The sequence below is a fragment of the Cricetulus griseus genome, chromosome 5, assembly GCF_003668045.3.
Source record: "Cricetulus griseus strain 17A/GY chromosome 5, alternate assembly CriGri-PICRH-1.0, whole genome shotgun sequence".
Classification (NCBI taxonomy): domain Eukaryota; kingdom Metazoa; phylum Chordata; class Mammalia; order Rodentia; family Cricetidae; genus Cricetulus; species Cricetulus griseus.
In genome coordinates, this window is record NC_048598.1 from 166,737,040 (window position 1) to 166,754,813 (window position 17,774).

The 17,774-nt window shown below is 39.1% G+C and overlaps 1 long non-coding RNA gene across 2 annotated transcripts in view; it reads left to right on the forward strand.

Annotated features, from left to right (window-relative positions):
• Window positions 1-649: 649 nt before the first annotated feature.
• LOC103160572 overlaps window positions 650-17,774 on the forward strand; it is a 28,085-nt gene continuing 10,960 nt past the window's right edge. Inside the window, exons 1-2 of one of the 2 annotated variants that reach the window (XR_004770199.1) lie at window positions 650-880; window positions 4,275-4,549. This is a non-coding gene — a long non-coding RNA (uncharacterized LOC103160572). The remainder of the gene's footprint in view (window positions 881-4,274; window positions 4,550-17,774) is intronic. The other variant, XR_003486219.2, reaches the window with a different exon arrangement.

A 17,774-nucleotide genomic window follows, 5' to 3' on the forward strand; every position in this document is an offset into this window, starting at 1 on the left:
GAACCAGCTTTGGACCAAAGGGTTCCTGGGCAGTCTATGGGACCTCTAACAGTGGAGCCAGTGTTTATCCCTAGTGCACAAATGGACTTTGGTAGCCCCTTCCCTATGGAGGGATACTGTTGCAGCCCAGATGCATGAGAGAGGGCCTAGGCCCTCCCCCAAATGATGTGACAGACTTTGATGATCCCCCGTGGAAGGCCTCACTATCTTTGGGGAGTGAGTGGGGGGCGGTGGGTTGAGGGAGTCATGGGAGGATGGGAGGGCAAGGGAATGGGGGATTGATATGTAAAGTGAGATTGTTTCTAAAATTAATAAAAAAAGTATCACAGAAGACGAATACAATGGAAGTATACTTGGGGAAAGCTTAGGAGAAATGGAGGCAAGCTATAAAAGAAAGACATGTCACGTGTCTTCTCAAATAGAGAAGACAGATTTAAACAAATGACGTGAGAACAAAGTGGGGGGTGCTATTTGAGGTGAAGAAGGGGGGGGAAACAGGGGTGGGGTGGAGAGGCAAGCCAGGGTAAGGAGGATGAATAAGTGCAAACTACAATGATTTACAAGTATGGAATTTCCAGAATTAAGCCCACTAGTTTGTATTCTAACTAAAACAAAGGGGTGGGGCAGCTTAAGCCTGACAAAACTCTGTCCTCAGTGATCTGTCCTCACCGATCTATGAAGATAGTCATGGAGATGAGGGGAAGGAATGGCAAGAGAGTTTTATGGTAGAGAATGGGCCTAACGAGTCTGGGTGGAGACATTAGAATGAGGAAGTAGCGAAGTAGGAAGACGGAAAGGCCACCATATGAGGCTTGATTGCCAAACCAAACCACCATATTCCTAGAGAAAGGTGAGGAGGGGGCCATGAGACAAGCGGGAGGTAAGATGCAGAAAGATTTCCACACTGTGATGTGTTAAAAATTTGGGGTGGAAATGAAGCTATTAACTGTTTTATTTATTAAGCCACGTGGGTTTTGTTCTGGTCACTATGTTAATTTCCGGGCTTAGCTAAGGGTAGGTTTTCAGAGAAACCTAGATAAAGGAGTGAGATCTCAACTGTCCAGACCTTAACACTTCATTAAAACTGACTGGTTCATTCAGGTTTGGGCAGCCGTCCTATCATAGCAGAGAGGCCTCTGGCTCTGGTGTGTGATTGTGAGAAAGCAAAACTAAGAGGCTATCGTTGGAAGAGTGGGGCTGAAAATATTTTTGCTCCAGGGATTGATAACATGAAACAGTCTAAATAACTTGAACTTTGATGTAGTGGCTTCATTTGCTAATGTTCAAACATTTCCCCAGAGATTATTGTTATAAACATAACCAATAAATAATAGCATTTTGATTCTCATAGTCTTGTATGCCTCCTACTTTTGGTAGAACTTCAACCTATAGAGACTTAGCTTTTATGGATAAAGGACAAGTGGACTCTACAGTGAAGGGCTTGTGTGTCCATGACTAATATGAGACACCAGGCTGACAGCTGCTCTTGATACTTTGTATTGAGCTGAATTCCAGTCTGGTCTCTAGGTGGCAGTTGACTCCATCACTTAGGTTCTTTAAACAAGCAATAGATTCATTCACAGTTTTTTCATGAATGCATAATTTTGTGTCAAAATTAATTCCTGGCTCTCAGGATCTGTTAAAAATAGGTTTGATTTTTCAGAATAAAATTGTGGCTTGAGGTACAGGTTTTCCATGTATCTTGTCGTTCTTGGTTTCATCAACTTGATAGGATAAAGCAGAAGAGAACAGATAAAGATGAATGTTTTAGCCATCATTTTTGAAGAATGTAATCCGCTTAAGCATGGCACTAGTTCTCTGTCAAAGCTCTGCTTCCATCATGCAAAAGAGAATTTAGTCTGAATGATTCCTCTTTGAATGTGTAATGTTCACAAATACTGAGCCCATGCAGAACTCTTTGCTTTTTGAGACTGCTTAGGATATAGATTTAATTGCAGGAAAACTGCTCTACAAACAAACAAACAAACCAAAGAGGAAACCGAAAAATGACCTGTGATTCTTTGTATCATTTTTTATTTTTGTAGATAGCCAAAGTTAGAGCTTAGGTAGTAAAGATAGAGTTCTGCTGTGCCATTCAGAACAATGCTCCCAAACAGCACTCACATCTGATCACTTGTATAGTATGTGCTGGTTTATTTTTATAAGGGACTTAAAAATAGGATATGCAAGAAGATATCTCTTTAGCACACGTAGGAGAAAATGCAGGTCTGACCTGGAGGCCAGCCTGCCTGACACCCTGGGCTTCTAGGATTTGCTTTGTTCTTTTTGTTGTCATGTTTGTTTGTTTGTTTGTTTGTTTGTTTGTTTTTTGAGACAGGGTTTCTCTCTGTAACCCTGGCTGTACTACAGCTAGCTCTGTAGACCAGGCTGCCTAGAACTCACAGAGATCCACCTGCCTCAAGGCATGCATCATCTCTTTCTGGCCACACTGCACTTCTAAATGGCACACCCTGCTCCTGAGTATTCCCAGAAATCACAAATCAGATTCTGAAATAGCCCAAGTAGCCAGTAATTGGCCTGCTGGCGAGTCTGGCCACCTGATGAGTCTCCTTTTAGGTACTTCTTCGTGTTTGTCTGGCATAGAGACCCTGGTAAGCACTCACTTTCCAATCCCAGGTAAGGTGCTAACCTATCACAGACCATAGGCTCCCACTGTGTAAGTAGCTGCTCACTTGCAACAAAGGATATGCTATTTCCTGAAACTAGAGTGGTTTATCTCCGCACCTTTTACTGACCCATTGGCATTGTGGTCTTGTGTGTGGGTGTGGGTGCCCCAATAATGACAGCAAACACCTCTCACGAAATTTTCACTTCAGAATTTTTCCAGTTTAGTATCAGCAGAAGAAAAAAAATGCATAAAGGATTTAAACGTCACCTTAAAGATAGGAGTTCTTTAAAAGAAAGATAAAAATACAGTGTTTTTGAATGAGAAATAAGATTATGTTGAGCACAGTGCCTGGCATAGAGCATCCTGCACACGAGTTTTTCTTATTCCTGCTGTTCTGTATTTTATAAATAAATGGTTCAGTTAGAATCTCAAAGAGCCTGGCTAATGTGTCAGCCTCCTGGGGAGCTTTTCTTTGGAAGCTGCATGTTTAGGCTTGTCCTCTTCTTATGCTCTCCTCTGTGTAAAAGGAACACTCAGAAGCTTTGTGTACCATCATTTGAGTGAAGAGGCATCCTACAGAAGGAGAAAAAAAAATGTTCACCAGCAATACATCTCTCAGAGGATAGTACCTGGAATATACAAAAAGCAAACAAAAACCTAAGAAAACCCTATCCATCATGAAAACAACCCAATTTTAAAATGGGGTATGGAACTAAACAGAAAGTACTCAACAGCAAACACAAGTGGTTGAGAAACACTTTTTAAAATGTTCAGCATTCTTAGCCAGTGAAATGCAACTTAAAACTACTTTGAGATTTCATCTTCCCCAGATACTGTCAAGGATGCAGGAAAGGGGAACACATATACGCTGCTGGTGGGAGTGCAAACTCTTGTAGCCACTATGAAAATCAATGAGAAGAGTCCTCAAAAAGTTGAAAACAGATCTATCATAAGATCAAGCTATACCACTCTTAGGCATATACCCATAAGAACTATATCCATGTCCATTGCTGGTCTATTCACAATATACAGAAAATGGAAATAACCTAGATGCCCATCAACTGAAGACTAGATAGAGAAAATGTGGTACATTTACATAATGGAATATTATTCAGCTATTAAGAAAATGGCATTATAAAAATTACAGACAAATTAATGGAGCTGAGAAACTGTCATCCTGAGTGAAGTAATCCAATCCTAGAAAGATAAACATTACATGCTTTCTCTTATTTGTGGATGTTAGTTTCAAGTCTTCGGTATTCAAGAAGTTAGTAAGAGGCTGTGTATGTGGGGACTTGTGAGAAGTGAGATCGAACACACTTGTATAAAAGGTTAAAGAGGAATAAAAGAACAAGAAGGAATAAACGGACAGGGTAAAGTAGGAAGGAACTACAATGAGGGATAACTAACATTGAAGACATTTCTAAAAAGGCATATAGAAATTATATATATATATATATATATTATTGTTTAAATGGAGTTAGCCTATAATGAGATAATAATGCTCCTACTAGATACAACAGGCTAACGAATAACTAAACCGGTGCCAGGAATTGGTTACCTCTTTTGGAGTTGTTGGCTATTGAGGGCCTCTAGGTTCTTCCAAAACTATAGGCTGTTGTCAGTGTCCTTTGTTACTTTCCAGACTTCATGATGAGACCCTATTGCTGAAGACACCTCGTACTTGTATCCTAGAACCCAGAGAAATCAAAGCCTATGCACCTAGAAGCTTCAACTTACTGGCTAGCTTTTGTAATACTGGAAAGTGCTATGCATGCCACCAGAGGAGAAAAGTAATCACTACTCTTACCTAGCTGTGAAGTCTGCAAGCTACAACAATGACCGGCCTTGCAAGACAAGTCTACTAGTGCAATAGTGCTATGAATGTTGTGGGAATGACTAATCACTTATTGATTAGAGGTAAGTCCCTCTCTTTAAGTTGATCCCCTTATCTGCTACCAATTTGGGGGCCATGAATTTGTGGCTAGACAGATCACACGCCATATGGGAGGGCCTACTATTATTACTCTGCTAAATGGGCACAAGATTAAGCCAAGTCTTAATGACTTTTGTACTCATAGATCAGCATATCTATACAACTGCATCAGAGGAACTTATATTTGCAGTAAATGGATATTAACACAGAAACCCATAACTAACAAAGGGGCAGAGAATGAGAGTCTATCCAATGCTCATTATCAAGTGGGACATGTTTATCACGTGATTTCTTACAAAGGCTCAGGAATCATTTTAGAAGAGGGTGCAGAAAGATTGTAAGAGCCGGAGGCAAAGGATGATTACAAGAAAACAGTGTTTTCTGGGCTTGGCAGGCCATATGAACATATGAACAAATTCACAGCACACAGACAGCAGGCATAAGAACTACAAAAGTAAGCTCAAGATAGACAAATGCTGACGTAGAAATAAGAGGTGGGCATCATGTTCCCATCTATTGTGTAATATTTTGATTTTGTTCCAACAAATAAAGCTTGCTTGGCGTCTCAGGGTGGAGGTAGCTACTAGCTGGCCAAAATCAACCATGAAGGTTTGGAGGACTGTAAAAAGTTAGGAGACAGGAGGTAGGAAGGCACAGCTGAGAGAGGATGGCAGCCCTTTTGGAGGAAGGAGCAGGAGAGATAGGAGGCCACTGGTGGCTGCTCCCCTGTAGGCTGTTGTCAGTGATCCTCTCTGAACTTTGAGGTTCTTACCCTGATATCTGACTCTGATTTTTTTTTTCTAATTGGTAAAGAATAGATAGCCACTTCACCTGGCACCTCATGTACCAGGCCATTTGTAGGTGGAAGTATCCTGTCCCAACTGCCTGCTCCCAATTAACCAATAAAGAGACTTAATGTTAATTGTAAATGCTCAGCCAATGGCTCAGATTTATTACTAGCTACCTCTTACAACTTATATTGAATTTACTTTAATTCAAAAAGTAACTATTAATCTTAGTATTTTACATTGGTATGGATTTTATTTATTGACACAAAATTTCATTTTGTTATACTGTATGTACATTTCTACTCTTGTTTCAGGTATGTTTATGCAGCTCATTCAAAAATTTAATGAATAATCAAGAAATACAGATTAATAGTCATCTATAATAGTCAAACTTATAGTCATGTTAGGTATGTTTTCAAGGGCATACACAGATATATGTTGATAGATGGTCTTCAAACACTTAAAGACCTAGAGAATATGGCATTTAATATGTTTGATAACCTAAGGCTTTTCATGACAATGAGACATGTCTGCTCCTAGCTGTACCACTCTACTTCAGAGAAGATGATGGGCATCAAAAAAACTCCATGTAGAGTTTGCTTTCTTTATGGAAAAAGCTAACCATTTGGGCAAAGAAACTGTCCTGGCCTCAGTTACTGACAGTATACTGTTCAAACTGGACCAGCAGGATGCAGAAGAGAGTGACTGCCAAACTTTGCCAAAACAAGCAAGGAAATCCTTCAAAATCCCCTTTCTGCTTCCCTTCTTCTTAGGGATATTAGCTATCTCTTAATAATCACCGTCCTCCAACTGTCCAATACCCGTGTTCCCTAGGAAATCTTACAGTGAATGACAACTCCCTCAGCAGTACCTTTCAAGGGTCTTTGATCATTCCTGACTGCAGACTCCCCAACTCTGGACCAATTTCACAATTTTTCTGTTGCTGTTCTTTTCCTCTAGTTAAAACCAGAGCTGCAAACTATTTCCTGATTGTGTTGCATGAGCCCATTCCAAATGTCTCATTTGGCCAGTCAATACTGTTTTGTGTCTAAATTTTTTAAAATTTGCTTTTTATTTATTTGTGTGTGTGTGTGTGTGTGTAGCTACATGTGTTTATGAATGTGCATGTTCCTGTGGAGGCTAGAGTTTGCTTTAAGGTTATAAGTCTTGTCAACACAGTTCATCAAGAACATCTATATTTTTAATGTCTCTCTACTTGCTCTTTTTTCATGGGTTCTGAAGGTCAAATCCTCAGATTTGATTCAGTCAGTTCAGTCAAACAATCATTTAGGTGGCGCCTCCTTTCAAGAACTTTTACCGCCAACCTTTGTGGAAGAGTGTATACCGTTTCTCATCTCAATCCTTGTGATTGTGAGATCCATGAGGCTAGAGCACATATCTATTTTGTTTGCTGCTCTACTGACTCAGCCTTCCATCAGACATAATAATGCCAATAGGCATTTGTTAAAATCCGGCTAAGTTATTGAAGAGATGCATGAATGTGTAGGATAAGAATAGTTTTGAGGGGCTGGAGAGATGGCTCAGTGGTTAAGAGCACTGGCTGCTCTTTTTGAGGACTGGGTTCAATTACCAGCACCAACATGGCAATTCACACTTGTCTGTAACTCCAGTTGCAGGGCTTTTGATGCCTTCACACAGATATACATGCAGGCAAAACTCCAATGAACATAAAATAAAAATAAGTCATACATGATTTTTATCAAGATGCTTTTAAAAGCTTCAGTAGTCCTGCTTCATATAAACCAAAACTTACTGTTCCTTCATATTGTCTCTCCTTTGTGTGTACATACACAGCAACCACAAGGTAAAACTTTTATACAAACAAGCATCATTTACATAATGTACTGATAAAAATATTTACATTTGCTGCCAGTATCCTTTGAAGTATTTCCTCTGGAATGGAAGCTCACCTTCTCTTGGGATGAAATCTAGGGTAGGATAATTCTCTGCTAATTTTTTGGTGACTAGCTTTGTCATAGTCCTGGACTCCTTGAGCTCACCTGAAGTCTGCAGAAATTATGCTGTCCTGAAGAGATGTGTCACATTCCATCACAGTGATGAAATTCCTGTTATATGTCAACATGATGGAGGAAACTTTATTTGGGCTTATCCTTTCAAGAGTTTCAATCCATGGTTATAGATGATTACAAAGTGGAGTCAGAGATAGGTTGATAACCCGTAGTTTATTGGGGAAAAATACTCACTCAAGGGAGTCAGTGACCAGGTTTGCACCTGAGCAGAATGGACCCAGAAATGCTTCCCAGTCAGCTCAGCCAGGCAAAAAGAGAGACACATGCTCGCCTCCCTGCTTCTTAAACCCCTTGGCCACACCCAAGCGGGTGTGGTCAGTGGTACCTCTAATCAGAGTTTCTCCCTACACATGGTGGCTGACTCCACTGCTTTCAGGAGTTTGACAGGCACAGCATGGCAGTGGGAAGCATGTGATAGAGGACCACTGTCCACCTCATGGTGGCTAGGAAGCAAACAGAGAAAGGAGGGTCCTGGGTCCCAACGTCCTTCCCTAGGGTATACTTCCAGTGATCTACTTCTGTCCCAGTAGGCCTCATCTATTTATGCTTTCACCACTTTACAATTGCACTCCAGGCTGGCAACAATTTCAGACACTTTTCCTGCCCCTTTCTTTAACACTGGTGGGCTTTTGTGAACACCTTGAACTTGTATGCCTCTGGGGAATGTTCAAGAGTCAAACCATAGTAGGAAGAATTTAGACCAATTCTGTGTTTATGTGTGTGACCTATGTTTGTTTGCCAATATGATAAATATATTCAAGTTAAATTCAACTGTCATATAAATGATATATAAAGTTGATACACATATATGCATATATAAATTCCATGTTGTCATATTCTAGTTTCCTTGTTACTTCTCGGATTCCCTCATACTAAGCCTTGTTTCTTTCTCTTGGCCCAGTGTTTCTGAATTCATGTCTTTTAATGTGGATTTCTCTGCTAGACAGTTTTTAATTGTCTCTCTTGCTCTGTGCATGCAAGTCTATCAGCCAGTTCCAATCTGTGGACGCAGATCATCCTTGAAGGGAAGGGTGCAATTTCTACCCACTTGGGAGTGCTTTAGAGGAAGACATCACATCCTCTCATTCTCTGAAAATGAAACTATCCTCCTGGCATCCTAACATGGCTCTTATCTTACACATGTTCCTTAAGATCCAGCAGAATACAGAATCCTACGCTGTTAAGCCACATATTTTGAGTATGAAGTGTTAGACAAGTGAAATATTAGGTTGAACCTATATAATAAAAAATCTGATTGTACACTCCATCGCCTCTACATGGGAATGTCACAGATTCAGTTGAAATTTGCAGTAATCAAACTCTTGAGAGTTTCAATTTTACAGTTGTAGGCAGTTCTGCCCGCCCATTCCCATAACACCCACTGGTGGGCTTTCTTGTTACTCATTGATCTTGCCTGCCCCCATCTATTTGACCCTCCTGTCATTCACTTTTTGGCATGAGTAGCTTGGCCTCTGTTTGTGCCTAAGTTCATTATATGGCAGCTGTTTGCATTACCATCTCATTATGTCACTGAGGGGGTGAGGTTTCCATGGTGATGCCGAACTGCATAAATAGAGATTTTACTACATTGAGATTTTATCTCTTTGGAGTAGCAGTTCTAGGGGAGTTGGGCTAGAACCTTCCCAACAGGAAAAGAGCTTGTAGATCTCCCTTCTGTTTCCTGGGTCTGTGATTTATTTGGTGAAGGTATCCTGTCATTATAAATTCTTCAAAGATAGAAGATGATAAAGAAAACCAATAATTGTTTCTTTATATTTAGTTGCTTTTCTGTTATGTACATGGAAATTTCTAGAATAGCATTGCATAGGAAAATGATTGGACCTATTTCTTTTTAAAATTGTTCCACCAGAAAAAGAGACGTTGTATCCCAGGGAAAATTCTGGATAGGAATTAGCTGAACCACTAATGTAATTATTGCTTATGCTTGGTGACTTTCTAAGTTGTCATTGCCTGGGGAAACAAGGGTCATAACAGCATTCAAATGATTAGATCGCACTTTCTCCTCTCACGAATGACTGATACTCAATTTTTATTAATTGCTTTGTGCTTAATCCTGCATGTGCAGGGGGATTTTGTTAATAAATTTTCCCTGGTGGTAAGCCTTCATTAATTTGATCTTCTCCAAAAGCGAATCTATCCATGACAGAGAATTGTTTTCACCATTTACCTTTAAGACTTTTAGTCAAGGCAAAAACATATCTATAAAATACTTTTAAATTCTTTAAGACTTGCAGTTGTATTTGATATGACAACTTTGTACTACCTAATACACACAGCAACTAAAAATTTTAAAAATAAGTAGCATTGACATTATAAAATGATTAAGTATGCCATTTAGCATATTGACTAATAAGGCAAGTATGCTGACCATGAGTAAATCAACTATGGCATGGAATACAGTATGCCATGGTTTGGATATAAAATGTCCCCCATAAGCTCATATGTTTCAAAACTCAGTATCTGGGTGCTGATTTGTAAGGCTGTGGACCTTCTTGGAGGAGGGGCTCTAGCTGGAGGAAGTATATCTTGGGAAAGAGAATGGTACCCAAGGTTTGTATCCTGCCCCACCTCCTGTCCTATTCTGTTTTCTGACCACTGAAATGTCAGATGTCCAGCAGTTGTCCTAGGCTCCCACAGCCATAGAGGTCAGGTATTCGATTACTGCGCTGGTTAATTTTAAATGTCAACTTGCTACAACCTAGAATCACTTGAGAAGGGAGACTCAGAGGAAGAATTATCTACATCAGGGTGGCCTGGGGGCATGCCTGCAGGAGATTGTCTTAATTGTCAATTGAGATAGGAAGATACATCCTGAAAGAGAGCAGCCCGATTTGTGGGCTGGGTCCTGAACCATGTGAACAAGGAAAGCTAGCTGAGAACAACAGCAAGTGAGCAGACAGCATGGACACATTTGTGTGTCTCTCAGCTACTGATAGTGGATGTTATGTGACTAGCTCCTTTTGTTTCTGCCTTCACTCCTCCCCAATATTAGACTGTCAGCTGAAACTAAAGCAGAATAAACCCCTTTCTCCATTATGCTACTTTCTGTCAGTGACAAGAAGAAACTAGGATGCCACAAAGATGTCCCAAACATGTGGATATTGTTTTCATGTGTGTAGTGAAATTTTACTGTTGTCAGTATAGAGATTCTCCTATCATGGCAAATCTTCAACAAATTTCAACCAATAAATAGGAAATGGAACAGAATTACATTCTTGAGGGACCACTAGGTGTTAGAGTTGTCAATAAACTATTTCCCGTCTCCTTACATTCTTCACAGCAACTTGGCATGGATACTGCTATTAAGATGTTTAAGTAACTCTCCAGATGTCAAGCACCCAATTGGTATTAGTATTAGAACTAGGATGTTCTAGCTTATTGTTTCTGACACACCACCAGGAGGACTTCCAGTCCTTGTAGTCACTGCCAATCTCTAAACAAAGCAGACAAGAGTTTTGTAGGTCCTGTCTGAACAATTCTAGTATGCCACCACAAAGGATAGAACAGCAAAATCTAGCACAAAAGCTTGTTTTTATGGCATTTTGCAGGATTTGAGGCAAAAAAATCACACATTCAAAGGAAAATAGTCCAAATATATAGGGTATATTTTAATGGCAAGTTCAAGTTTCTCCTTTCCAAAAGACTGCATCTCAAAGAGCCCCAGTGGTCTTCATTACTATTTATTCTAAGCTGCCTCTATTTCTAACAAGTCCCACTTGTAAGGAAATAACATCTGTGTCTACATGAAATGTAATGCAACTAGTATCTTTCCCCAGTATTCTAATAAAAGCCACAGGATAAAAGAATTTGCCATTTATACTATTAATTCAAGACAGGAGGTCACTTTTGCCTTTTATATGTTTGCATCTGAATTTCAATTTCATTTAACACCTAATCACATTTAGAAATTCTTTTTGGTATTTATAGCATTTTTATTTACAAACCATGCTTCCCCCTCCCCCCCCCTAAATGTTAAAGGGAAGTGGTGGATTTGTGGGTAAGAGGAAGGAAGAGAAGTGTATAGAAATGGCTTATCAGGATACCCCAGCCAGGATGTTTCCAAACTATGGAAGATGGATTAGAATAAGCAGAATATTTAGCCACATGTTTGTGGAATTGAGTCCTTTAAAGTTGCAATTATAGGCAAAGCAGAGCTCCATTTGACTGATAGCCAAGTATCACCTGGTACGATTTTTGTGTAGAGTATTATTACCAAGAAATGTCTTCATAGAGAAGGAAAATATAATGACTTTTCTGTCCTATAACTGCAGATAAGAGCTCAATGTCAAAATGCATCGCTATGCCTCACCACATACCTAGAAAGAAAATTAATCAACATTTTATGGGTGCAGATGGAAATGCTTAAGCCGATTTTACAAACCAATTACTGTTCAGTTCTCAAAATCTGAAACTTGTTCAAGATTTAATATCCACTGGACAGCCTTGAAGAATAATAATTCAAACTTAATGTAGGATGGAAGTTAACTCCCGTTTCTGTATTCTTTAGCTTCTGTGTTTTTTTTGCTTAAGGTACGTTATACTTCAGGACCATGCAGGAGATGTCTGTGTAACCTATGTTTCCTGCTGATTGGCCCTTTTCAGAGAGACTTGTGCAGCACATTTCTTGTGATGTAGTAGTGTTGCTATGAGAGGGCTGATTCTGCCACTCCTCGTTCAGAAGAAATGTCCTGAAGATTCTGGGTAAAGATAGCTGAGTTAGGTTCCTCAAGCAAAAATTTATGGTAATATTTGTTATGGCTTAACCTTTAAAATTATAACCAAAAGTGAAATTCTGCAGGATTTTAATTGTTGTGTCTTCTAAATTATTGATTCTTAGCTAAAAAATACTTTCAGAGTTATATTGTATTTTTCCTAGACTATAAATAATGCATGTTTATAGTGTACAAATAAGACAAAAAGATAAACTAAATTCAAAATCACTCATAATTGTACCACCTGCAGATAATTTTATTAATATTTCAGTCTTTGATGCTTATGATATGGCCTCATTAGTATATTTAAATAATTGATATGACAATACTATTAATGAATTAAAATTTATCACTTTCCTCTAGATTGTAAACTGTGATGTATCATGCTATAACTTATTTAGTAAGCCATATATCTTTCATCCTTTGTATGCCTTCAACAAGGATTAGCCATGAAAATGATAAACACCAGAGTGTAAAGTGTTTCATTACAGGGGGTCTTAATTTTTTGTTTTATTACTCCCTAAAACTATTTTGAAAAATTTATACCCCATTACTAATTTTAAGTCAACATTTAAATTTTTTATCACGGGTTTCATAGTTACAAAGCATGACATTTCCACAGTACTAAAATATTAACATTTTAAATTAAAACTGTTAACAGTGCTTTTAAATATAGCTAAAAGAATTTAGCATCATAGCAATCTGATACACTTACTTAAAAATATATATGGCTGTTTTAGTCAGAAACTATGCATTGTTTCTTTTCCTTAGTGTTATATTTCCATTTATCACTATTCTTTTTACTCTAATGCAGTATTTTTACATTTGGAACTATTGAGTTTTAAAGTATTTATTAATCACACCTTTTTATGCAGTCTTTGAAAACAGATGTGAATATCATATGGCATTGGATAATGAATTTATTTCCAAAATTTAGGGGTTAATTATCTTATGCATTGAGTTATGATTATATTTAATGGGCAGTTGGTTATATTATCCTAAATATATGCTCTTCTTAAAGTTCTATCAAATATATCAACAGTGGAATTTTGTAGCCAATACCCTCATATTCAAAGCAAACTGTAAGTTTATAATATCATTAGTATTTTTGCAAGTGTTAGTGAATATATTTTTCTTTTTCTTTTTTTGTTTGTTTGGTTTTGGTTTTTCAAGATAGGATTTCTCTGTGTAGCTCTGATGATCCTGGAACTTGCTCTGTAGACCAGGCTGGCCTCAAACCCACAGAGGTGTGTCTGCTTCTCAAGTTCTGGCTTTACAATCATGTGCCACCACTGTTCAGCTAACTTAATTTTTTAATATTTTGTAAAACAATAACAACCCATCAACTTACCTCCAATTTTCTCCTTTCTACTCAAACTTGAGAAATAAAAACAGGTAAAGACATTTTTTTTTGTTGTTTTTACTATCTTGTATCCTTGAAGTCATTTTCTTTTTAAAATCTAAACAGTGTCTTAACTAAAAGAGATTTCACAGATACCAAAATTAAATTCCCGTTGGCTAGCATCCGGCCTGGAGAGTGTAGAGTTAGGAAGCCGAGCATGATAAGGGCTGTGGCTTCTGTTTGGTAAAATGACGAAAGCATTAGGCAAGGAGGACAAGAAAGTGCACATGGTATTGGGACACAGGCAGACACATTCATAGGTACATAGGTACATTAGTAGGACACATAATTTTTGACAAATAATCTGGAAATTGATTTTCTAAAAACTCTCAATATTTTCGTTTCCTATGGTGCATCTTCAAGAATCCTCAAAGATGTTGAATCTTGTGTGGGGTACCATTGATGTACTGTTTATTTAGCAATTAAACATCAATCTAAATACGCCTTTTATGTGATGAGTATTAAACTATACTTGTTATTTTAAAATCTTATTTGTTTACTTGTTTGTTTCTTTAATTTTGAGTGTGCCACATGTGTGTGGATACTCAAGGATGATGAAAGACGGTAACAGATCCTCTGGAGCTGGAGTTCCAGGTGGTAGTGAACCACCTGCTGTACGTGGCTCCTTTGGAAGAACAATCACTTTTAACTCCTAAGTCATCTCTCTAGCCCTCTCCATGTAGTCAGAGAGTAAATTCTAAAATCCTAGATTTATTTCTATCTTACCTATACCTTAAACATACAGTAGATAATCTTATGGCTGATAAATACTAACTAGGCATATACAGAAAGCTGAGGCTCACCCATGTAGTAACAGGGTTTCTGGTTGGAATCCAAATGACTTTTTAATAATCCATAGAGAAATTTCCATTTCTAAAAACATGAAGGAGCTGGGCAGTGTGGTGCGCACCTTTAATCCCAACACTGGGGAGGCAGAGGCAGGTGAATCTGTGAGTTCAAGGCCAGCCTGGTCTACAGAGTGAGTTCCAGGACAGCCAGTGCTAGCCAGAGAAACCCTGTGTTGAAAACGCAAAAAACAAACAAGCAAGCAAAAACCAAAACAACAACAAACAAACAAAAAAAATGAAGGTCCAGTTATAATATAGTTTCAAGCTAGAATTTAAAATTTCTCAGTTGCAATGAAGAAAACCTGGTGAGGGGGCTTCTCTGCAAACAAGGCCCCAGCTAGGAGGAAAATCATCTAAGCATCTTGACCAGAACTCTATTTACCCTGTCTATTTATCAGGCTTTGTACTTTACCCTCTTGGTCTGTTCAGGCATTATCTCCTCCTTTCCAAGAAACTGGCCTGAGACCTTTCTTACCTCCATGGGGCCACACAGAACGGGGCTCAGGTGAATGTGGTGGATCCAGGGAAGTGCTGGAGACCCTCTACATGTGTCAGAGCTTCACCGAGAACACATCCTAGGAGCTCATTTGGTCCTTTCCTCAATGTGAACGTCTTGTTCAACCATCTCTCTTTCGTGCTGCATCTTCCCCCACTCGTATCTGCTGACTCCATCATCACTTTGACTATTGGTTTGTCTTCCATCAATTCCATTTTCTCACAGCCTTTCCTCTGAGTGCATCCCTTTGGCTGCTTGACTCCTTCAATATTCAAAACTACGATTTTAGTAAATCAAGATTCTGATTTATTTAGCTTGATTTCTTCTTGGTCAGCTTTCTCTGGCCTCTAGTCATCTCAGACTCTGGATTCCGTGGTGAAGAAGCCATTCTTGTTCTAACCAGCTTTGGTGAAAATGAGGCTGTTGCCAGAGGCTTGAGATTCTCCCTTTAGAAAGGAGAGTAACAAAGACACATCTGTTTGTATCATGTTGCCATGTCCTCACCAATACTGTCTTCCATTTGGAGTCCTGTTTGTTTGTTTGATTATAGCCTAACATAGCGGGGTATTGTACAAGTCTGTAATCCCAGCTGAAGAAGGAAGATTGCTCTGATTTTGAGGCAACCCTGGACAATAGCCTGAGAACCTGTTGCATACATAACAAAACAAGCCCACTCATGAACAAAGCACCATATTGTAATCATCATTCCACAGCCTTAAATATCATTCTGAATCCCTTTCATGTAATAATTACAAAAGGATTTTGCACATTGTACCTAACTAGCCTGTAAAAAAATCACAGTGCCTGTAGGTCAGACCCCCTCAAATTGTTGTTTAACTGGTACAGTCTTGGGCTTTGAAATTCTCCTCAAATTATGATTTAACTCATGGAATGTGTCTTGGGATTGGAAAATTTTTTCTTCAGAGGATGTATTTGGGGACCATAACTAACTGTTACACAGTGACAATGACTAGACACACTGTTTAATGTATCTTGACATATTTTTTAAGGAGTTGTTACAATCTCACTAATATAAACAACACTAGAATTTTCTTTTAGTAAGGTTTTTTATTTTATAATTTTGCCTTCTTGCATAGGACAAAGTCATACTACTAAAATGATTAGATTAAAAAAATTAGGAATATTTCCAAACCTACTTAAAAAAAACAAAAAAACTACTGTTTTGCCCAGACTTTGAACCCCCCAAATCACCAAGAGACCCGATCCAATGCAAAAGCAAAGAGTTAATGAGTTAACTGGAGTACACTAGGGTCCTCTGTCCATCTGACAGAGTGGGTGGAGCAGGAGAGACCCTGAGCAGCAATGGGGTAGGGAATATATTGGAGTAGAGCAAGGGGAGTGTCTGGGGGAGGGGTCCACTAGTTGCATAACAACATTCTCAGGATTGTTACACCTCTGGGCTTGGGCAATCTGTTCTGAGTTGATTGGTCTGCTGCAGCTGCAGAAGGTTGCTATGCCTAGAGGCCCTCCCAGGGCAATTGCTATGCTGTGCATTCTGTTATTATTAATCATTCCACTATTACCAGTAAAGCACATCTAGAGCCCGCCAGCTAACTTCTGATTGGTTCCTTGCCACATGGAGGATGGCTTCCTAGTGATTAGGGCAAGGTCAGACAAGGTCCAGAGCTCAGCACATGTTGCTGAGTCAGAGGCCTACGTCTTGCTGGGTCTTTTCTGCAGCCTGTCATGGCTGCCACAACAGGGGCTGGGTGAGATTCTGGGCCCTTCACTACCAGTTTATGGTTGTGTGAACAATATGAGATTCTATTTTCCTGGATGTAATGGTGATCTGTCTGTGACATCTGTCATCTCACTGATTGCCAGGGTTGATGTTGCTGATGTGTCTAGATAAACCAATGTCCCCTTCTGTAGTGGTTTGAATAGGAATGGCACCCACAGACTCATGTGTTTGAATGTTTGGTTCATGAGGAGTGGTACTATTAGGAGGCATGGCATTGTTGGAGTAGGTGCCACCTTGTTGGAGGAAGTGTGTCACTGTGGGGATCAGCTTTGAGGTCTCAGAAGCTCAAGCCAGTTCTCTTCCTGCTGCTTGTGAATCCAGATATAGAACTCTCAGCCCCTTTTCCTGTCTGCCTGCATGCCACCATGCTTCCTGCTATGACAATAATGGACTAAACCTCTGAAGCAGTAAGCCAGCCCCAATGAAATGTTTTCCTTTATAAGAGTTGCCATGGTCATGGTGTCTCTTCACAACAACAGAACCGTGATGACACACCTTCCTCCCTCATTTCTCTTCATGCTGCATACTTAGTTAACGAGGACCACTTTCTCTGAAGGAAATGGATCATCATTTGGCCAAGGGTGTGTAAGTACCTGCACTCCCCTGATAGAACTTCCAACCAAGCCCTTAGGAATCTGTTTTCCCTTTTCTAACTAGCCTTGTATATGAATTTCCTTTTCTTCCTTGATGAGAGAGAAGAGTATGTTTTAACATACTGCTATGTGTTACTTAAGTTTGATTCTTTCCCCTCTGGGTTTATTTGCCTCATTATTTCTTCTTCTATGAGTTAACACCATTTGTTCATTCTACTCTCTCCATGGCAATCATCTGTTTGATTTCCCTTCATCCACTAACACTATAGTCACAGAGAATTCATCAGATGTTGTACATGTAGTCAAGATCAGTGTTTGCCTTTTCTTATTTTACTTTTCATTGCAGATTTCTTATAAAGTCAAAATAGTCAGTATTTAAAATTCATTTTTTTTTTTTTGGTGAAGACCAAATTCTTTGTTCAACAGCTAACAGCCAAGTCCCCAACCTCTCTTTCTTTTTTTGTTTTTCTTTGTGTGTGAGTGGCAGGGGAGTCATTTTATTACAGAACAAACAAAGAGATGCCCAAACAAATAAA